Source organism: Pleurodeles waltl, chromosome 7 (genome assembly GCF_031143425.1).
Source record: "Pleurodeles waltl isolate 20211129_DDA chromosome 7, aPleWal1.hap1.20221129, whole genome shotgun sequence".
NCBI lineage: Eukaryota > Metazoa > Chordata > Amphibia > Caudata > Salamandridae > Pleurodeles > Pleurodeles waltl.
The window spans coordinates 158,310,656-158,334,604 of NC_090446.1; the positions used below are offsets into that span (position 1 = coordinate 158,310,656).

Sequence of the window (23,949 nt, forward strand, 5' to 3'; positions counted from 1 at the left end):
AAAGGAAGAGTCAGGTCACCTACCTGGTGGACCTGGGCACAAGCAGGAGCCCCAAGAGGGTGATCCATGTGAACCGCCTTAAGCTCTTCCACGACAGGGCTGATGTCAATCTGTTGATGGTAACAGATGAGGATCAGGAGGCAGAGAGTGAACCTCTCCCTGATCTTCTGTCATCAGACCCAAAAGATGGCACAGTAGATGGAGTGATCTACTCAGACACCCTCTCTGGCCAACAGCAAGCTGATTGTAGGAGAGTCCTACAACAGTTTCCTGAACTCTTCTCCTTAACCCCTGGTCAGACACACCTGTGTACCCATGATGTGGACACAGGAGACAGCATGCATGTCAAGAACAAAATCTTTAGACAGTCTGACCATGTTAAGGAAAGCATCAAGGTGGAAGTCCACAAGATGCTGGAATTGGGAGTAATTGAGCGCTCTGACAGCCCCTGGGCTAGCCCAGTGGTCTTAGTCCCCAAACCTCACACCAAAGATGGAAAGAAAGAGATGAGGTTTTGTGTGGACTACAGAGGGCTCAATTCTGTCACCAAGACAGATGCTCATCCAATTCCAAGAGCTGATGAGCTCATAGATAAATTAGGTGCTGCCAAATTCTTAAGTACCTTTGACTTGACAGCAGGGTACTGGCAAATAAAAATGGCACCTGGAGCAAAAGAGAAATGAAAATGTCACTTACCCAGTGTACATCTGTTCGTGGCATCAGTCGCAGTAGATTCGCATGTTCTGCAATAGCTCGCCATCTGGTGTTGGGCCGGAGTGTTACAAGTTGTTTTTCTTCGAAGAAGTCTTTCGAGTCACGGGACCGAGTGACTCCTCCTTTTGTCTCCATTGCGCATGGGCGTCGACTCCATCTTCGATTGTTTTTCCCCGCAGAGGGTGAGGTAGGAGTTGAATTGTAGTAATAGTGCCCATGCAATGGAGTGACTAAGTATGCACCTATTTAAGGTTGAGATGATACATATATAAATAATTGAAGGTAACTTCCAAACTGCTACAGGCTCCCGGGGAGGCGGGTGGGCACATGCGAATCTACTGCGACTGATGCCACGAACAGATGTACACTGGGTAAGTGACATTTTCAGTTCGATGGCATCTGTCGCTGTAGATACGCATGTTCTGCATAGACTAGTAAGCAGTTATTTCCCCAAAAGCGGTGGATCAGCCTGTAGGAGTGGAAGTAGTTTGAAATAATGTCCTTAATACGGCTTGACCTACTGTGGCTTGTTGTGCGGATAACACGTCTACACAGTAGTGCTTGGTGAATGTGTGAGGCGTAGACCATGTGGCTGCCTTACATATTTCTTGCATTGGGATGTTTCCTAGAAAGGCCATGGTAGCACCTTTCTTTCTGGTTGAGTGTGCCCTTGGTGTAATGGGCAGCTGTCGTTTAGCTTTAAGGTAGCAGATTTGGATGCATTTAACTATCCATCGGGCTATACCTTGTTTTGATATTGGGTTTCCTGCATGAGGTTTTTGAAATGCAATAAAGAGTTGTTTAGTCTTTCTGATGTTCTTTGTTCTGTCAATGTAATACATCAATGCTCTTTTGACATCTAATGTATGTAGTGCCCTTTCAGCTACGGTATCTGGCTGTGGAAAGAACACTGGAAGTTCCACTGTTTGATTTAGATGGAACGGTGAAATAACCTTTGGCAAAAATTTAGGATTGGTCCTTAGGACGACTTTATTTTTGTGTAGTTGTATAAAAGGTTCCTGTATAGTAAACGCCTGAATCTCGCTTACTCTTCTCAGGGAAGTAATGGCGATGAGAAATGCCACCTTCCAGGTTAGGAACTGTATGTCGCAGGAGTGCATGGGTTCAAAAGGTGGACCCATAAGTCTAGTTAGGACAACATTTAGGTTCCATGAAGGAACAGGTAGTGTTCTTGGTGGTATAATTCTCCTAAGGCCCTCCATGAATGCTTTAATGACTGGTATTCTATATAGGGAAGTTGAATAGGTAGTCTGCAGGTATGCAGATATTGCTGCAAGGTGAATCTTAATGGAAGAGAAAGCTAGGTTAGATTTTTGTAAGTGAAGCAAGTAACACACTACATGTTCTGGAGTTGTGTGTAATGGTTGTATTTGATTAATATGGCAGTAGCAAACAAACCTCTTCCATTTACTTGCATAGCAGTGCCTGGTGGATGGCCTTCTTGCTTGTTTTATGACTTCCATACATTCTTGGGTAAGTTGTAAGTGCCCGAATTCTAGGATTTCAGGAGCCAGATTGCTAGATTCAGCGATGCTGGATCTGGGTGTCTGATCTTTTGGTTGTGCTGTGTCAACAGATCTGGCCTGTTGGGCAATTTGATGCAGGGTACCACTGATAGGTCTAGCAGCGTTGTGTACCAGGGTTGCCTTGCCCAAGTTGGTGCTATCAATATGAGTTTGAGTTTGCTTTGACTGAGTTTGTTTACCAGGTAAGGAAGGAGAGGGAGAGGAGGAAAAGCGTAAGCAAATATCCCTGACCAGTTCATCCATAGGGCATTGCCTTGGGATTGTTTGTGTGGGTACCTGGATGCGAAGTTTTGGCATTTTGCGTTCTCCCTTGTCGCAAACAAGTCTATCTGAGGTGTTCCCCAGAGTTTGAAATAAGTGTTCAGAATTTGGGGGTGAATTTCCCATTCGTGGACCTGTTGGTGATCTCGAGAGAGATTGTCTGCGAGTTGATTTTGTATCCCTGGTATAAACTGTGCAATTAGGCGAATTTGGTTGTGAATTGCCCAATGCCAAATTTTTTGTGCTAGCAGGCTTAACTGCGTGGAGTGCGTCCCTCCCTGCTTGTTTAGATAATACATTGTTGTCATGTTGTCTGTTTTGACGAGAATGTATTTGTGAACTATTATTGGTTGGAAAGCTTTTAGTGCTTGAAAAACTGCTAGAAGTTCTAGGTGATTGATATGCAGTTTTGTTTGATGTACGTTCCATTGTCCTTGTATGCTGTGTTGATCGAGGTGTGCTCCCCACCCTGTCATGGAAGCATCTGTTGTTATTACGTATTGTGGCACTGGGTCTTGGAAAGGCCGCCCCTTGTTTAAATTTATGTTGTTCCACCACAGAAGCGAGAGGTAAGTTTGGCGGTCTATTAACACCAGATCTAGAAGGTGACCCTGTGCTTGAGACCACTGTGATGCTAGGCATTGTTGTAAGGGCCTCATGTGCAGTCTTGCGTTTGGGACAATGGCTATGCATGATGACATCATGCCTAGGAGTTGTAATACCATCTTTGCCTGTATCTTTTGTGTTGGATACATGCGTTGTATGATGGTGTTGAAATTTTGAATTCTTTGTGGACTTGGAGTGGCTACTCCCTTTGATGTGTCTATTATGGCTCCCAGGTATTGTTGTACCTTGCGTGGCAGAATTTTGGATTTTGTGAAATTGACGGTGAACCCGAGTTTGAAGAGGGTTTGTATGATCTGATTTGTGTGATTTGAGCACTGTATGAACGAATGGGCCTTGATTAGCCAGTCGTCCAAATATGGGAACACATGTATTTGCTGCCTTCTTATGTGTGCAGCGACTACCGCTAGACATTTGGTAAAGACTCTTGGTGCGGTTGTTAAATCGAAAGGCAGTACCTTGAATTGGTAATGTATTCCTTTGAATACAAACCTTAGGTATTTCCTGTGCGATGGGTGTATTGGTACATGGAAATAAGCATCCTTGAGGTCTAAAGTTGCCATGTAGTCGTGTAGTTTTAGCAATGGCAATACTTCTTGTAGTGTGACCATGTGGAAGTGGTCTGATTTGATGAAAGTGTTCACTACTCTGAGGTCTAGGATTGGTCTCAGCGTTTTGTCCTTCTTTGGTATCAGAAAGTACAGTGAGTAAACTCCTGTGTTTATTTGTGTGTTTGGCACTAACTCAATTGCATTCTTTTGCAATAGTGCCTGCACTTCTATCTCCAGGAGATTGGAATGGTGTGTTGTTAAATTTTGTGCTTTTGGTGGTATGTTTGGAGGGAATTGTAGAAATTCTATGCAATAACCATGTTGGATAATTGCTAGAACCCAAGTGTCTGTAGTGATTTCCTCCCATGCTTTGTAATAATTACCTATTCTTCCCCCCACTGGTGTTGTGTGGAGGGGGTGAGTGACATGTGAGTCATTGTTTAGTAGTAGGGGTTTTGGGGCTTTGAAATCTCCCTCTATTTCTAGGGAATTGCCCTCCTCTATATTGTCCCCGAAAACCTCCTCTATACTGTCCCTGGTAAGTGGACGGTGTTGCTTGTGAGGTGCTGGCTTGTGTGCTTTGACCCCGAAACCCCCCTCGAAAGGGCGTTTTACGGAATGTGCTGTAATTCCCTCTGCTCTGCGGGGAGTAGAGTGCGCCCATGGCTTTGGCAGTGTCCGTATCTTTTTTGAGTTTCTCAATCGCTGTGTCCACTTCTGGACCGAACAGTTCTTTTTCATTAAAAGGCATATTGAGAACTGCTTGTTGAATCTCTGGTTTAAATCCAGACGTTCGGAGCCATGCATGCCTTCTGATAGTTACAGATGTATTAATTGTCCGTGCAGCTGTATCTGCAGCGTCCATGGAGGAACGTATCTGGTTGTTGGAGATGGTCTGTCCCTCCTCAACCACTTGTTTTGCCCTATTTTGGAAGTCCTTGGGCAGATGTTCAATGAGATGTTGCATCTCGTCCCAGTGGGCTCTGTCATAGCGCGCAAGTAGTGCCTGGGAGTTCGCGATGCGCCACTGGTTTGCAGCTTGTGCTGCGACTCTCTTACCAGCTGCATCGAACTTGCGGCTTTCTTTATCTGGGGGTGGTGCATCTCCAGATGTGTGAGAGTTGGCCCTTTTCCTAGCTGCTCCTACAACAACAGAGTCTGGTGGCAGCTGTGTAGTGATGAAAACCGGGTCCGTAGGAGGCGGCTTATACTTTTTTTCCACCCTTGGTGTGATTGCCCTACTTTTGACCGGCTCCTTAAATATGTCTTTTGCGTGCCGGAGCATACCAGGGAGCATAGGCAGGCTTTGGTAGGAGCTGTGGGTGGAGGAGAGTGTGTTGAACAAGAAATCATCCTCGACCTGTTCTGAGTGGAGGCTTACGTTATGAAATTGTGCTGCTCTAGCCACCACCTGAGAGTACGCGGTGCTGTCTTCTGGTGGAGATGGCTTTGTAGGGTATGCCTCCGGGCTGTTATCTGACACTGGGGCGTCGTATAGGTCCCACGCGTCCTGATCTTGGTCACCCTGGCTCATGGTGGTGTGAGCTGGGGAGTGTGATGGAGTTTGTGCTGGTGAAACGTTAATCACGGGCGGAGGAGAGGGTGGTGGTGTAACTCTTTTCACCACTTTTGGTTGTGGTGCTTGTTCCGTCTGGAACTCCAACCTTCTCTTTCTCCTAATGGGGGGAAGGGTGCTTATTTTTCCTGTCCCCTGCTGAATGAAGATACGCTTTTGCGTATGGTCCACATCAGTTGCTTGTAGCTCTTCCTCAAACCTATGCTTTTGCATTTGGGAGGTTAGCGAGTGCTCTTCTGTATAAGAGCCTGAAGCTGGGTCGCTTGCAGTTTGTTTCGGCGTCGAAACTTTGTCTGCGTGTTTTTTCGGCTCCGAGGTGACTTTTTTCCTTTTCGGGGCCGAAACCTCTCGGCGTCGATCTGTTTCGGTGCCGCTGTCTCGGCGTCGAGCCGTGTCCACACCGGCATCTCGGTGTCGAGGCTTGTCTCCAGCACTTTCTCGGTCCCGAGAAGGCTGCGTGCCGGTGTCTCGACCGGAGTCGGACGATCTCGGCACTGTTTGGGCCTTTTTCGGTGCCGACGGTCGGTCACCGAATTTATGGGTCGAGCCATGGCCTGGTGGCAGTGGCGTCCCCTGGGCCTTGTAAATGTTTCTTTGTGTGGTTTTCGACGTCTTACTCACGGTTTGTGTATCGTCGAATCCTTCGGAGTCTGAGTCTTGGATCGAGAAGGTACCTTCTTCTTCCTGTTCCTCGAACTCCCGTTGGGCTGTCGGTGCGGACGCCATTTGAAGTCTTCTGGCTCGACGGTCTCGGAGTGTTTTTCGGGACCGGAACGCACGACAGGCCTCGCAGGTGTCTTCGCTGTGCTCAGGTGACAGGCACAGGTTGCAGACCAAGTGTTGGTCTGTGTAGGGGTATTTATTGTGGCATTTGGGGCAGAAACGGAACGGGGTCCGTTCCATCGGCGTTCTTCAGCACGCGGTCGGGCCGACCAGGCCCCGACGGAGGATCGAAAAACTACCCCGAAGGGCACCGGAGCTCTTCGATCTTCGATGCGGTGTGGAATCTAAGTACGCCGATCCCGAACGCAACAATACCGACGAAAATCTTCCGAAATTAGCTAATTTTCCGTTCCGAAACTCGGAGCGACAGGAACACGTCCGAACCCGATGGCGGAAAAAAAACAATCGAAGATGGAGTCGACGCCCATGCGCAATGGAGACAAAAGGAGGAGTCACTCGGTCCCGTGACTCGAAAGACTTCTTCGAAGAAAAACAACTTGTAACACTCCGGCCCAACACCAGATGGCGAGCTATTGCAGAACATGCGTATCTACAGCGACAGATGCCATCGAACACAGCATTCTCCACACCTGATGGGCATTATCAGTTTACTGTTATGCCCTTTGGTTTAAAGAATGCCCCTGCCACCTTCCAAAGGTTGGTGAATCAAGTCCTTGCTGGCTTGGAGTCCTTTAGCACAGCTTATCTTGATGATATTGCTGTCTTTAGCTCCACCTGGCAGGATCACCTGGTCCACCTGAAGAAGGTTTTGAAGGCTCTGCAATCTGCAGGCCTCTCTATCAAGGCATCCAAATGCCAGATAGGGCAGGGAACTGTGGTTTACTTGGGACACCTTGTAGGTGGAGGCCAAGTTCAGCCACTCCAACCCAAGATCCAGACTATTATGGACTGGGTAGCTCCAAAAACCCAGACTCAAGTCAGGGCATTCCTTGGCTTGACTGGGTATTACAGGAGGTTTGTGAAGGGATATGGATCCATTGTGACAGCCCTCACTGAACTCACCTCCAAGAAAATGCCCAAGAAAGTGAACTGGACTGTGGAATGCCAACAGGCCTTTGACACCCTGAAACAAGCAATGTGCTCAGCACCAGTTCTCAAAGCTCCAGATTATTCTAAGCAGTTCATTGTGCAGACTGATGCCTCTGAACATGGGATAGGGGCAGTTTTGTCCCAAACAAATGATGATGGCCTTGACCAGCCTGTTGCTTTCATTAGCAGGAGGTTACTCCCCAGGGAGCAGCGTTGGAGTGCCATTGAGAGGGAGGCCTTTGCTGTGGTTTGGTCCCTGAAGAAGCTGAGACCATACCTCTTTGGGACTCACTTCCTAGTTCAAACTGACCACAGACCTCTCAAATGGCTGATGCAAATGAAAAGTGAAAATCCTAAACTGTTGAGGTGGTCCATCTCCCTACAGGGAATGGACTTTATAGTGGAACACAGACCTGGGACTGCCCATGCCAATGCAGATGGCCTTTCCAGGTTCTTCCACTTAGAAAATGAAGACTCTCTTGGGAAAGGTTAGTCTCATCCTCTTTCGTTTGGGGGGGGGTTGTGTAAGGAAATGCCTCCTTGGCATGGTTGCCCCCTGACTTTTTGCCTTTGCTGATGCTATGTTTACAATTGAAAGTGTGCTGAGGCCTGCTAACCAGGCCCCAGCACCAGTGTTCTTTCCCTAACCTGTACTTTTGTATCCACAATTGGCAGACCCTGGCATCCAGATAAGTCCCTTGTAACTGGTACTTCTAGTACCAAGGGCCCTGATGCCAAGGAAGGTCTCTAAGGGCTGCAGCATGTCTTATGCCACCCTGGAGACCTCTCACTCAGCACAGACACACTGCTTGCCAGCTTGTGTGTGCTAGTGAGGACAAAACGAGTAAGTCGACATGGCACTCCCCTCAGGGTGCCATGCCAGCCTCTCACTGCCTATGCAGTATAGGTAAGACACCCCTCTAGCAGGCCTTACAGCCCTAAGGCAGGGTGCACTATACCATAGGTGAGGGTACCAGTGCATGAGCATGGTACCCCTACAGTGTCTAAACAAAACCTTAGACATTGTAAGTGCAGGGTAGCCATAAGAGTATATGGTCTGGGAGTTTGTCAAACACGAACTCCACAGCACCATAATGGCTACACTGAAAACTGGGAAGTTTGGTATCAAACTTCTCAGCACAATAAATGCACACTGATGCCAGTGTACATTTTATTGTAAAATACACCCCAGAGGGCACCTTAGAGGTGCCCCCTGAAACTTAACCGACTATCTGTGTAGGCTGACTAGTTTTAGCAGCCTGCCACAAACCGAGACATGTTGCTGGCCCCATGGGGAGAGTGCCTTTGTCACTCTGAGGCCAGTAACAAAGCCTGCACTGGGTGGAGATGCTAACACCTCCCCCAGGCAGGAATTGTCACACCTGGCGGTGAGCCTCAAAGGCTCACCTCCTTTGTGCCAACCCAGCAGGACACTCCAGCTAGTGGAGTTGCCCGCCCCCTCCGGCCAGGCCCCACTTTTGGCGGCAAGGCCGGAGAAAATAATGAGAAAAACAAGGAGGAGTCACTGGCCAGTCAGGACAGCCCCTAAGGTGTCCTGAGCTGAAGTGACTCTAACTTTTAGAAATCCTCCATCTTGCAGATGGAGGATTCCCCCAATAGGGTTAGGATTGTGACCCCCTCCCCTTGGGAGGAGGCACAAAGAGGGTGTACCCACCCTCAGGGCTAGTAGCCATTGGCTACTAACCCCCCAGACCTAAACACGCCCTTAAATTTAGTATTTAAGGGCTACCCTGAACCCTAGAAAATTAGATTCCTGCAACTACAAGAAGAAGGACTGCCTAGCTGAAAACCCCTGCAGAGGAAGACCAGAAGACGACAACTGCCTTGGCTCCAGAAACTCACCGGCCTGTCTCCTGCCTTCCAAAGATCCTGCTCCAGCGACGCCTTCCAAAGGGACCAGCGACCTCGACATCCTCTGAGGACTGCCCCTGCTTCGAAAAGACAAGAAACTCCCGAGGACAGCGGACCTGCTCCAAGAAAAGCTGCAACTTTGTTTCCAGCAGCTTTAAAGAACCCTGCAAGCTCCCCGCAAGAGGCGTGAGACTTGCAACACTGCACCCGGCGACCCCGACTCGGCTGGTGGCGATCCAACACCTCAGGAGGGACCCCAGGACTACTCTAAGACTGTGAGTACAAAAACCTGTCCCCCCTGAGCCCCCACAGCGCCGCCTGCAGAGGGAATCCCGAGGCTTCCCCTGACCGCGACTCTTTGAATCCTAAGTCCCGACACCTGGGAGAGACCCTGCACCCGCAGCCCCCAGGACCTGAAGGACCGGACTTTCACTGGAGGAGTGACCCCCAGGAGTCCCTCTCCCTTGATCAAGTGGAGGTTTCCCCGAGGAACCCCCCCCTTGCCTGCCTGCAGCGCTGAAGAGATCCCGAGATCTCTCATAGACTAACATTGCGAACCCGACGCTTGTTTCTACACTGCACCCGGCCGCCCCCGCGCTGCTGAGGGTGAAATTTCTGTGTGGGCTTGTGTCCCCCCCGGTGCCCTACAAAACCCCCCTGGTCTGCCCTCCGAAGACGCGGGTACTTACCTGCAAGCAGACCGGAACCGGGGCACCCCCTTCTCTCCATTCTAGCCTATGTGTTTTGGGCACCACTTTGAACTCTGCACCTCACCGGCCCTGAGCTGCTGGTGTGGTGACTTTGGGGTTGCTCTGAACCCCCAACGGTGGGCTACCTTGGACCAAGAACTAAGCCCTGTAAGTGTCCTACTTACCTGGTTAACCTAACAAATACTTACCTCCCCTAGGAACTGTGAAAATTGCACTGTGTCCACTTTTAAAACAGCTATTTGTGAATAACTTGAAAAGTATACATGCAATTTTGATGATTTGAAGTTCCTAAAGTACTTACCTGCAATACCTTCCGAAGGAGATATTACATGTAGAATTTGAACCTGTGGTTCTTAAAATAAACTAAGAAAAGATATTTTTCTATACAAAAACCTATTGGCTGGATTTGTCTCTGAGTGTGTGTACCTCATTTATTGTCTATGTGTATGTGCAACAAATGCTTAACACTACTCCTTGGATAAGCCTACTGCTCGACCACACTACCACAAAATAGAGCATTAGTATTATCTATTTTTACCACTATTTTACCTCTAAGGGGAACCCTTGGACTCTGTGCATGCTATTCCTTACTTTGAAATAGCACATACAGAGCCAACTTCCTACACCACCCTTTCAATATGTTGGTGGTGTTCCACCATTGCAGAGAGCGGTGAGTATGGCAGTCTAACACTAGATCTTTCTAGTCACCCTATGATTAAGTCCACTGACAAGACAGACAGTGCTGTAGGGGACACGTGAATTCTGGTGTGGGGAACAATGGCAATACAGGAGGCCATCATCCCTAAGAGGCGCATCACAGACCTTACCGTCTACGAAGAGTTCTCTTGAAACTGAGGTAGGAAGGACTGGGTGTTGTGAATACAAGCTGGACTGAGGTATGCTATCCCCAATTGTGTATTGAGCATGGCTTCTGGATTGGGCTCTACCTGGAGAGGTTGAAGGTGGGTTTGCAGATGAAAGAGTGCCATTGACAGAATGCTGATCTAAAGCCTCAGAAGGAGCTGCATTTCAGTATTACAGCGCAAACCGTAAAACAGACGTGACGCTGTGGCGTAACGCTGCTGCAGGAAAAGCAGGAGAGGGAAGGGAAGAAGCAAGGCGCAAGGCCGCGGCACCACACCAGCAACGGCACCCTGCCTCATCGGTGCTGGCTTGTACTGCTGCCGGCGTGTTAGAGCTTTGGCATGACCAAGTGCGCAACCCAACCCGACTACCGGAGGAGGAAGCCGCGCAATTACCGAGCCAGCCAGCCAGCTGACGCTACCGGAGGAGGAAAGCTGCCCTGCTCTGCCCACTCGTTAGCCCTGTCCACCTTGCAACCCCTCCCCCCACAGCACTGTGCATCCCCTCTACCCCCTCTGCAGTTGATGTGGACACCTCGATGGCGTGGGGCCGGCACCTGGGCGTCAAAAGGACTAGAGGCCCAGATGAGAACGCACTGAAAGGTGCAGTACTAAGCGTTAGGTTGGTGCGGCTTGCTGTGTCTCGTTGGTCTGCCCACTGCCAACCCACACCAGAGACATTCCTAGGGGATACTCCGGGCTACTCAGCTAAAGTAATAAACTCGACTTCCCAGGATGTATGGAACCAGGGGGAGATCAAGGAGAGACAAGGAGGCGCAAGCACAAGAACAGGAACACGTTACAGGACAGCTGCAAAATGACCAGGTTTCTGGGGGTCCGGAGGAGGTGGAGGGGCTGGACGTGGACGGTGGAAAAACGTTAACAACCCCAGGGCTTGCAGAGCAAATAGAGCCCAATGTGTGGGGCTTCATACCCGGAAGCCAGTGTAAAATAGACCAGGGTGAGACCTGGGAGACTGGTCCGACTTTCAGCCCCCTAGTTGTTACTACCACCGGCCCTTGAGGCAATGGCAACACCCTGTTCACCGAAGAAGAGCAGGGCAAAATAGACAGCACTAGGAGCATAAATGCACGAGGAGTGATACAGATGGAAGAGACACAAGCCCATAAGTGCAACAAGGAGACATGTAGGGGGAATAAAGGTACGACTGGAACAGGAGAGAATCAAGAGCCTCAGGAACCATGACCAGGCAGTTCTCAATCATGGCCCAAGGGCCTCTTCTTCCCTAACTGATGAACAGATATTCTGGGTAAATACCATAACTAATTATTACAACTATTTGAACGTGATCGGTGAACAGAAACAGACTTTGCAGTCCACGCCGCATGTCAACTTGGAGCAAGCGCAGGGTGACAGTGGAGTTGACAAAACGGAGAAGGCTGAAACAGTAGCCCAGGTAGCCAGATTAATCTCCATTACTTAAACCACAGTGTAACCAAGTAAGTAAGGGCCGCCTCCCTGCAGAGAATGTCTCTCCCTGCCATTACAGGGTGAACAACCCTTTGAGGGGAGTGCATCTGGAGAAGGAAAAAGAGCCAGGGGCAGACCAGAGAGCCTCTTCATGAACACAGGGCCACAAGATCCACAAGGTCCTCATGGACCTGAAACTTTACCTCAAATAGTCCAGACAACTCAAATGAAATCAGAAAGTATCCATCTAGATATGGTAAAATTCCATAACGTAGCTGCGAAGAGATCCAAGTCAGCTCACTCACCAATTACTCAAACTATAAGACCAACCCAGACCTATTCTTCTCCTTCATCTAGGAGCGGAATGGATAACTTTGTTCCGGACAGACAGGACAGGCTGGTCAGACTGGACCCAGGATCACCCAACCAGGACTTCTCCTCACTCGATAATTTCTCCTTTGGTAACTCGATTTGTAACATCGACCCCCAAGTGGATAGCATAACATCTGATGACCTGAACTTCCTGGATGAAAACACACTAAGGGGCGACAAGGCTAAGGGTGGGAGAGAATCTGAAGGTCAAGACACGCAATTTGTGATGGCCCAGGATCAAACCTCAACGGAGTATGAAAAAGTTCTTCCATCTCGACCAACCAATTCTTAGCATAATGAAGACAATGTGTGTAACATTAGAATCAATAGCAGCAGCGTTCATGACCCAGTCCGAATAACTAGACATGCAACTCAAACTGACTATGCAATTTACAGCCTATATAAAGCCCATATATCACATAATGGTCTTGGTAGAATGTGCTGTAAGGGAAAGTTTAAGACTACAGACTGTAGAATCGGAGGAAAAGCAATTTGCGGCCCATTGACAGAGAAATTAATGGAAGTCCCATAGGTCATCAATGACATCATTGAGGACTGCAGAAACAGCCTTAAAAACTTTCCCACTGCAGGCCCTTAGCTCACAAAATCACCAAGTAGACAAACGCCCAGTCGAGCCCCACAATTCGCGGACCCCGCAGACAGTCTGGAAACTGTTCTTCTGCAGTGCCATCTGAATATCCTCCAGAGTGGAATACCTACTGCCGTAAATGATACTCCTATTGTCGCAGGGAGGAAGTCCCAGGGAACAATGTGGCAACCAAAGGGGAGGGCCATAAACAAGGGGAAAAACCTTAAGTGGAACAAAACAAGGCAGATTGTAAAAGATAAAAAAATCTGTAACTGGGCAGTCAAAAGCGAGCAACTAAAAAACAAAACAACCCCAAAAGAAAAATTACGCCTGCCAAATGAACAAGGAGCATTGTATACTGATAGAATCTCCAAGACCAATGCCAGACAAGAACGGCGATTTCTTGTATATAAACCCAGGTCTATTGTGTGATAAAGGTTGCACCCTCCATTCCCAAATCAACCATGTTCCCACTGGATACAGGAGAGGCCTAGAAACCAATCATGAGAACTTAACAAGGAAGAGGATGGAAATTGGTCAGTCTATGGAAACAGTGGTAAACAAGGTACGTGAGGAACCGTTTAACGGAATAGGGAATACAATACAGGAATCACAAATGCCAAACCAGACATTACGCTATTCAAGAGCTATATCCCTCGAAGATGAGATAGACACTAAGACAGACCAGTTAGCCCAAGTACGTGAAGCTTGTAAAAGGTGAAAGGGCAGTGAATTGCAACAGCAAAAAGTGTTTACCAGCCTCAAGTGTACATCGTTTCGCAACTCTAAAACTAACTTGGGGAAACTAAAACTAAAGCACATCGAACCTGTGAATAGAGAGCAAAGTGTAAACACAAGTATTCATTGGGCCACGACAAAAATGATTTTACATCCATGGCTCCTGCCTTAATAAACCATCATCACAAGGACTTGCGCGAAGAACATACCAGCCACCCCCAGCAGGCGGATGAGAGAACATGGCCGGTTTCATCAAGGCCTGCATTTGACACAAAAAACAAACCTCAAGACGAACCTAGGCCCCAAAGAAGTCAGGCTCAAGAAAGGCGTAAGAGTGTAGTGATGAACTCTGGCAGAAGCAACAAACAGGAACCAACGATCATGTTCTGCCCGGAGAACTCTTCGAGAGGGAGCCATGACATACTAAGCAGGAGTAACATCATACACCTTGTAAACTCATTGCTGGGTCTGCACAACATATCAACCAGCAATCTACTCTCAGATTCATACAAAGAAAAGGGTCGATCTATGGAGAATCTACTGAAACAGTCTGGAGCTCTGCAAGGATAGTAAATTAGATCCTAAGTCATTCCATCACGATGAAGACATGGGGAATAACAACATATACCCCGCAAAACAAAACGTACCATCTCATATTCCTCAAAAGAAGACAAACTCAAAACTTGTACAGTAATAAAGAGATCAAGGAACCACCTGGCTCAGTTTTGCAGGGGGCGATTAGCTCTTTCTGTCCACTCCCCCAACGGCAAGACTTGAGCAAGATGAGGTTTTGCCTGTTAGCATCTACGCCAAAAAACAGTGCTCTCCAAACAGCCGAGTCACAAGCCCATATCTTTCTGGTTGAACAACAGCAGCGTAGTGGGTCTCAAATAATGGACCCTGCGATAATGAACGCAAACATAAGACAGCCATTAAAAATTCTAAGTCGGAATATCGCATGTCTAAAATCTGAAACTGAGGACAATGACTGGTCAGAATTCATTAAACAACAAGATGTCAGTTGTTTCCAGGAAACTAGATCTGTAAATGTCATTGAATTAGATGGTTATTGCTCTTACCATATACCGGCAAAGGCAGGCCAGTAGGGGGCCTGACAATCTGGGTTAAAACATCACTACTTGGAAACTTCACAGTAACTCATGCCGTTTTAAGTAACAACATGCATGCTCGTTCAATGGCAAACAAGTCATGGTCACTCGAACTAGTGAATGTTTACTTTCCTCCCTCCAGCTGGGCCCAAGTTAAGCCAGGACTGCAACTGTTACAAGAGTACATCTTAAGCAGAACAGCAGAAGCCCAGGTAGAACGACCTTTTGGAGTTAGAGGCGGACGCTCATCTCAGGCTTGCAGTAACGTTTTGTCAATATGCGGTGACCTTAACACCAATCCACATCCTATAATAGGGGACGAGTTGACTGTCGAAGATAATGCTTGGAATATTCCATATCCCCCAAAGAGCGATGCCAAAGCTCAAAAAAGGGAGAGCTAATTTTTGAGGCCTTAATTGAATGTGGAATGTGTACTCTAAATGGAAGAACTAACTCAGACAAAGCCCTGAATTTCACGTTTCAAGTTGGTAGGAGGCAAAGTACCATTGGTTACATAGCAATTACCATTGAAGCCTGGCATTACATCAAGGACTTGAAAGATAAGGCCAGGATTGAAAGTGAACACGATCCATTACTATTGGAGATGACGCACCCAGGTACAGATCATCTGAAAGCCGTTTCTGAGCATTGCAGAAATCGCCTAACAATCGCCTTGAGGTCTAAACAGGAAAAATATTCAATCAGTAGTTGAGGGTGACCGCCACAACTTCCCTCCAAGTGAATCCTGGTACGTATTGCACACTACAATCTTGGACATGCCAGGTGACGATGCACCTTTCTGGCTGCAAAACTTTAATGATCTCCAGGAACAAATGTTAAAGGAAAAAGTTGAGAGATAGAAACATCCCGCTGGGAAATCAAGGGTGGTTTGACGGCGAATGCCTAAAATTAAAAAAGCCCCTTTCACAGGCTCTGCAGAATCGACACAAGAGCAAAAGAAATGAGAAACAATTCTTAGCCTATAGGTCTCAACGCAAAAAAACTATTAAAATATAAAATGAAGATCTTCCCTCATAAACTCTGGGGAGAACTTTTAGATGCAATCTCGGCAGGAAACTCAAGAACTTTTTGGGAAATAATCATGAGAGGATGCGACGAGCCGCCAAAAAACCTGGAACTGAATATCAAACAGCAATGAGTTGGCCATTTTACAGCTTTGTATCAAGGCGATGACATAGTATCAATGTAAGCCTTTATGGATCCAAATAATCGCTCTACAGGTCAACATCAACGAGACAGTAATTTACCATCAGAATTCATTATGGACCCAATAGGGTATAAACAAAGGCTGGCAGTAAGTAGAACCAGCACTTACGAGACAATGAAGCTGCCAAAGAACCATGAGACAATGGCCAAAAGTTTCCACAAGCCATTTATTCAATCAGTCAGTTTGTATTAATAACTCTCAGACCATGCTTGTACATTAGACCTATGCTATGTCTTGCGTCAACATGCTAGAGTTCGAATTTAACGGAAAGGAAGTTGAGCAAGCCATTCTCTCACAAAAACGACGTAAGGCAGCTGGTCCACACAGAATATCTTCAGACACTTATCACAGCCATCTAGCATTATGGCTACCTGTTTTAACTCTACCATATAATATCGTCTGGCATCTCGAGGACATTCAGTCATCGTGGACAAAATCAATAATAGTTCCAATTCACAAAAAGGGTCCACGAGACAACCCTTGCAGTTTCAGGCCTATTTCTCTTCTCGACAGCGCGGGAAAAATCTTTGGCAAGCTTCTGCAATCGAGTATAACGCATTGGCTAGAAGAAGGAGATTTACTATCATCATACCAAGCGGAGTTCAGGAGAGGTCAAAGCATGGTGGACCAACTTTTTAGAATGACCTTAATTTATTCCAAATAGGTCTTCCTAAAGAATACATAGCTGTATTGGAAATTCGCCGAACTTCAGACTGCATTTGACAGTGTGGACCGCCCAGAACTATGGCACCTCTTGGCAGAGATGGGCATCCCAAGAAAAATCTTAATGTTCCTAATTCTATTACATACTGGAAATTCCACAAGGGTTAGATATAGTACGCAAAATGAGTTCACAGAGGAGATACCAATCCAACGAGGGGTCAAACAAGGGTGCGTTCTTGCCCCACTTTTAATTGTTACATAAACGAGGTGGCCCAAAAATTGAAGAATTTAAACCAAGATGTGCCTAAATTTGCAAACAATAGTATACAGATATTACTCTTTGCGGATGATGCTGTGCTACTAGCACTAACTGAGGTAGCAATGCATCATTTAATACAGGGCTTAGAGGACTTCTGTGCTTCAAATAATCTAACGATAAACTTACATAAAACAAAGTACATGATTTTTAATCAAAAACAGAAACTGCGAGCAACTTTCAAGGTTAAGAATAGGCCGCTGAATCGTGTCACAACCTACAATTATTTGGGTGGTAGGTAGACGATAGAATGAACTGGAACCACCAGGCACAAAAAAACAATGTCACCTAAATAAAGAAAGCTGGAGCTGTATCAAGATTTGCCAAAGCCGTGGGGAACCACTCTGTAACACATGCAATACTAGCATATGAAATGAAAGCAAGGGCTGCAGCATTGTATGGCGTGGAAATCTGGGGCTTTAAAAAGATCCCAGACAGAAATTACTGAAAACCATTTTATTCGTTGCCTACTTCGCCAAGGCCGTGGCACCCCAATGGATGCCATAAGAATAGACTTACAAATGATTAAATTCGAGAACCTTGTGGCTCTGGCACCAATAAGATACTGGTTTCATGTTTGGTCCAAGGAGGATCCAACACCATATAAAGACATCATGAAACTTCAAAACTTTCAAAAGCTACCTTGGTTTAATCACGTCACAACAACACTCACGGCCCTGGACCTAGAAGATTTCTGAGTACATCCAGTAAAAATTAGGACAGACAGTCTTCCCGCAGTAATAAGGGCCTATTGGGTCCACAAAACACAGAGGCTCTTCAATTCATCTGTACTCTTTTTAAGACGTTACCAATCCTTTAACCCAGAATGCAAACCAGCTACTTTTATCGACACAATGTACCCGGTGGACAAAAGATCCCTCTACCTCAAATTTCACCTGGGCACATTACCAGTGATCTCAGTGACTAACAAATGGCACATTGCTGAGACAGGGAGGTTGGCCCGCTGTCCCTGCCACTTGGAGGGGGGACCAAGAAACACTTGTCCACTTTCTTCTACTATGCCACTTTACAATTTCTTCGCGCCGTCTGTTTTTACGCCCACTTTTTAGAAAGCATGGTGTCAAGACTTGTAAGGAAGCTGAAGCCCTGTGTGTGCGCAATGATGACAAAGATATTGTGCTGGCTGTCTCAGCATATATTTATGAAGCATGGAAAATAAAAGCCTTACATTTTGTATAGTTTTATCACTTTTAGTTTATTAAAATCACAGATTATAAGAACAGTTGGGTAGGCAGACCATAGCGATGTTATGGTTGGGGGGGTCACTTCTGTTCACTATCAACGAAGTGACTCTTGAAGACTGGGCCAATGTTGATCAGATAGATGAAGTATTTGCAGAATGTAAGTTTTAGGATAATTAGAGCCAATAGCTTAATAGTCTTATGAGTGATATGGGAAGGTTATGAGTATTAGTGGCCATATTCTGTAATAGCTTCATTTGTCATGGTGTTGCAAAGACTGTCTGAATAGAAGTGAACTATGATTAACCATAGATGTTTTTGATATATTGTATATTTTATAATCAATTTTAGATTACTGTGTTTTAATCTGTAATTGTTATGGCCGGAATGGCTGCCAACAATAAAGGAAGTGAAGGTGGGAGTGTGAAACCTAACTTGTGCAGAAGGTCCACTGTCATCGGAGCGTGACATTGTGTCAATGTGCTGTTTTTCATGACCCAGTCATCTAGGTAAGGGAATATGTGCAAGTTTGGCCTCCTGAGATGTGCTGCCACATATGCTAAGCACTTTCTGAAGACTCTGGGATCTGTGGTGACCCTGAAGGGAATAACTCTGAATTGGTAGTGATTTTCCGCAACCACAAATCTGAGATATTTGCAGTGTGCAGGGTTGATGAAAATATGGAAGAAGGTGTGTAGGAAATTACCCTATTTTTGGCACGGTTACCCCCACTTTTTGCCTAACATCAGTGTGCTTAGACCGTCTTCACTGTGATCCTGCTAACCAGGGCCCCAGTGATTGTGCTTTCTCCCTCCAAATTTGGTTACCTAGGACCTATATGCACTCCACAATTGACATACTGGTGTCCCCTTATAAGTCCTTAGTATATGGTACTCAGGAACCCAGGGCACTGGGACACCAGGGGTCCCCCATGGGCTCCAACACGTATTACGCTACCCATGGGAGCCCATGCAAAATGCGTCTGTAGACCTGCCATTGTAGTCTACGTGCAAAGGTGCAAGCACCCTTTCACCACAGGTCACTACACAAGGACACTGTAAGTCACCCCTATGGTAGGCCCTTCCAGCCCAAAGGGCAGGGTGCAGGTCCCCGTGTGCGAGGGCACCCCTTCATGAGCAGATGTGCCCCTACGAACTCCAGTTCCATTGCACCGGACTTCGTAAGTGCGGGGAAGCCATTTTATCCATGTACTGGACACAGGCCACTATCAAACATGTCGGAATTATACCACAATACTGTTGCCAGTACTGGTTGCACGATTCCATGCATTTTGGGGGCTCCTTAGAGGGCCCCCCAGTACTGCTCTCACCAGTCTTCAGGGGATTTCCAGGCAGCCTGAGTCACTGCAGCCCTTCAGACAAGTTTATGCCCTCCTGCTGTTGACCAGCTCAGGCAGGGAAAGGATTTACTGTGAGAGAGAGAGGCAACACCCTCTCCCTTGGAAATAAGTGTTACAAGGCTTGGGAGGGGTAGCCTCCCCAAGCCACCAGTTTGCTTTGAAGGCCACATTTGGTGCCCTCCTTGCATAATCCAGTTTGCACCAGTACAGGGACCTCTGGTCCCTGATCTGGAGCGAAACTGGACAAAGGAAAGGGGAGTGACCACACCACTTTCCAACACCACTGGTGTGATGCCCAGAGCTCCTCCAGGTGGCCATTTGATTCTGCCATCTTGAAACCAAGATGTGCAGAGGCCCCCCAGTAGTGTCCGAGTGGCCAGGTCATGAAGGTGACATCAGACACCCCTCCTGATAAGTGATCATCTTGAAAGCTGAATAAACCCCTTTTAGAGCTATTTAGGGACTCACTTGCCGGTGGGTCTCTAGATTTGATGTGCAAGACTCCACCAGGACTCCTCTGCATCGTTTACTTCTACTCCTGGCCACTGGACCCACAACTGGACACTTTAAGAACCGACAAGACCAACTCCTGAGACGACCTCACCTTGCAACATTGTTTCACTGGCTCCTCCCAGCAACTGCAACATCTCCCCAGCTGTGCATCCTCTAGGGTCAGCAAGACCTCAGCTGCACTAGGAAATCAGAAAGAATTTCCCTTGGAGTGAAGGAGGCACTCCCCTGCATCTGCAGGCACTTACAGCAAGGACATCCAACTGCGTGGATCTGGTCTCCTCTGGAACCGCGTAGATTCCGCATCACAGGTGGTCATCTGGAGTGGGCCCCTTGGTCCTCTCTGCCCGCTGTCCATCTTGGGAGATGGTGAGCCCTTGCCTCTCCTTGCAGGAAAGCAAACCTGTGCACCAAAACTCTTGCAGCAACCAAGGCTTGTTGACTCCTACTCCAAGGGATCTTCAGGCTCCAAGTAGCCCCGGCCTCAGGCACTTCTTCCTGCCAAGGACAGTCTCCTCTCTGCTGTTCCAGCGACGTGGGGCTCCTCTCTAGGTGTGCTGATTGGGACCCCAGGTCCCTGATCTCGCACGAAACTGGACAAACGAAAGGGAAGTGACCATTCCCCTGTCCGTCACCACCCCAGTGGTGGTGCCCAGAGCTCCTCCAGGTCACCACTCGATTCTGCCATCTTGAAACCAAGATGTGCAGAGGCCCTTGGGAGCATCTGAGTGGCCAGGACACGCAGGTGACATCAGAGACCCCTCCTGATAGGTGACCCAACCCCTTTTTAGGGCTATTTAGGGACTCCCTTGCAGATGGGTCCCCTGATTTGTGCAGGACTCCACCAGGACTCCTCTGCATAGTCTACTTCTGCTCCTGGCCACTGGAACTCCAACTGGACAGTTCAGGAACTGACAAGACTGCAACTACTCAGACGACCTCGCCTTGCAACATTGTTTCACTGGCTCCTCCCAGCAACTGCAACGTTTTCCCGGCTGTGCATCCTCTGGGACCGCCAGGACTTCAGCTGCACTAGGAAACTAGAAGGAATCTCCCTTAGAGTGAAGAAGTCGCTCCCCTGTATCTGCAGGCACCTACAGCAACAACACCCGGCTGTGTGGATCTGCTCCCCTCTGGAATCATGTAGATCCTGCATCATAGGTGGGGGTCTCAAGTAGCCCGGATGGTCCTTTCTGGCCGGTGTCCAACTTGGGAGACGGTGAGCCCTTGCCTCTCCTTGTAGGAGAGCAACCCTGTGCACCAAAACTCTTGCAGCAACCAAGTCTTGTTGACTCCTGCTCAAAAGCATCTTCAGGCTCAGAGTAGCCCCGCTCTCCAGCACTTAACCCTGCCAAGGACAGTCTCCTCTCTGCTGCTACAGCGACGTGGGATTGTTCTCCAGGTGTGCTGATTAGCCTCACTGCAACTTACTGTGCCTGCTGCCAGTGGACTGCCTGTGGGGGCTGAAACTGTTTCTGCTGGCTCTCCCAACTGCTGAGGGTCAGCCCGGACTCCCCTTCAAGGGCCAGTTCCCTGGACCTTGCTGGTCCTCTTCAGCCTTGCGACTCTTCTTTTGCTTCTTCTTGCATTTGCAAAGGCTTGTTGGTAGTTCCTCCTCCCCCGCGCCTTGAGACCCTAACGAGTGAGTACTTGCACTTTACAAGCACTGATTGATTGATTGATTGAAATGTTGAAATAAAAAAAATATTGAAATTAGTAGGGAAAAAAAAACGGGCATTTGTGACAACATTTCATTTGTAACTTCTCATCATTATGGCCAATTCACAAAACCTACATATCATTACATTTGCTAGACCCTTCTGGTTGTGGGAATATATACGGTTTGTGGATTTTCCAAGAACTCTTGGTACCCAGAGCCAATAACTGAGCTGCACCTTGCAATAGTTTTACATTGTGCACCAGGTAGGGCAATTTATATTGCAAAATATAAATGATGAAAAATAGGTATCAAGGTAACCTATGCATTTCCGAAATGGGCACAAGATAGGGAGTTTAGTGACAGGGATTATTTGCACACCTCTGAATTTGTGGGCACCCATAGTAGCAAGGGAATTACAGGGTATTTCTCAAAATTACTTCTTTCTTACACATTGTTTAACATTTGGAAGGAGCAAACGTAGAGATATACAATTAGTAAGAACACTTGTACTACTAATCTTCATTACACTGAAAATAAAAATGATTCGGGCAGCAGAGGAAGTTCTTTCTCTGTTCCCAAGACTAACAAATAAAAAAGGAAATCCCACTACTGTAAACAGCAGAGGGCGTTCCTGGTCGTGTGCAGAGGATGGAAACGTTTTTGGGGTGCTTTGCAAAGGATTTTTAAGTGTGTAATAGTACTTCATGTAAGAATTGGGCCTTACCTGCAATGCTGAAGAGAAGCCGAAATGCGTGTATTGGGCCAGTCTGTAACCAAGGAGCATTTGAGGTGAGTGCCAGCTCCCTGCCATCTCTTCACACCAGCTGGAGGCAAATTGATTGGGCTGAGCCCAGACTCACCTGAACACGCCTTACCCCTCCCCTCCCATTTCGTATAGACCCTTACGGTTAACGTCATCTCATCTATAGAGCTAGCGTTGCCATCAGGTGTGGGGCCAAGACTCCTATTTGGTACCAAAGCTAGAGTTTCTATTAGCAGTAGGGATTACACACCTACTGGTCCCAAGGGCTGTGGTTGAATCTACTGGTTGTAGAGCTGACACCCCCATTAGGTGTTTAGGCTACGTGTTCTACATGCTGTTGGTCTTCTATTGGTTCCCACAGCTAGGCCTGCTACTGAATATGGGATTTGGGTTTCTATTTGTGCCTAGAGGGTCAGGCTTCTAGTGGCTGTTGGGTTTAGAGCTTGACCTCCCACTGATTTCCACATCCATTTACTGGAGGGCTTAGGCCCCATAGGTAGGGTCATTATTAATTAGGGGTTAAGGTTTTGGGCTCCCATTGGTCCAGGTCAGTGGATCATTAGAGTTATTTAAACAGAGGGTTTAGAATTTCTAGGAAAACAACCAGGTTATAAATACTAGGTGGTTGGCAGATGTTATTAAACTCTTTTACACTCTATATAGAAAACCCATCTCAAAAGGTAAATCTTAATATGGCGGTCACAATGATCTACTGTAAGGATTATCCTAAGACATCAGTTTTTCATCAAGCATGTAAAGGTTCATAGAGTTAACACTTTTCTTTACCTCAGGATTAATTTGACAGTGTCAGAATTTGTAAGCCTCAAATGGCGTTAAGACCTAGAAGTTAAATAAATCAGCGGACACTATTTTTAGGTTTGCCTCTAAGCTAGCAACTAGCCCCGTAAGAGACACGTCTACAATATATAACAGCAGATGCATCTATTAGTAACTAGCCTTTTCAATTCAATGACTGAACATTTTAAGATTGTTGTATTTTAAATTGATGAATTATGTTTTACATCTTTTATGTTTCATCTTTTATGGCTTCTTATGTAAACCAAAGGAAGATCATATCGGCTGGCTAGTAAAGAGATTACTGTGTGTGGGATTACAAAGCTATATAATCAAGACTGATTATTTTCTGTCAAGTGAACAATAGTTAACTGATTTATGTTCTGTAAATAAGATTTGACTGCTAAGAATCAATTTAGCTTGAGGTGTTCAGTACACAAACGATCTGCATTAATGCCTACACCCACTTATTACCAAACTCTTACATTGAGCAATACACACAGAATGCACCACCCAATTCATAAATTACAAATGTATAAAAAAATAAATGCACAAACGCTGTTACTGATATAAAGCTCAAATTATTGTTTTTTTTTCCCCACTAACACTTGAACAGTTTAATACAAATCCCTACTCCCAGTGTCTTTTTTCCCAACTTTTCTACAACTCCCTAGGAAAAGGTTTCTGTTGAAATCACTGCACACCCCTTTCCATAACTCTGC

General features: G+C 46.8%; 1 protein-coding gene across 1 annotated transcript in view; it reads right to left on the minus strand.

The window, feature by feature from the left end:
• Positions 1–23,949, minus strand: part of STAU1 (staufen double-stranded RNA binding protein 1) — a 145,537-nt gene that overhangs the window by 77,255 nt on the left and 44,333 nt on the right. The gene's annotated exons all lie outside the window — the stretch shown is intronic.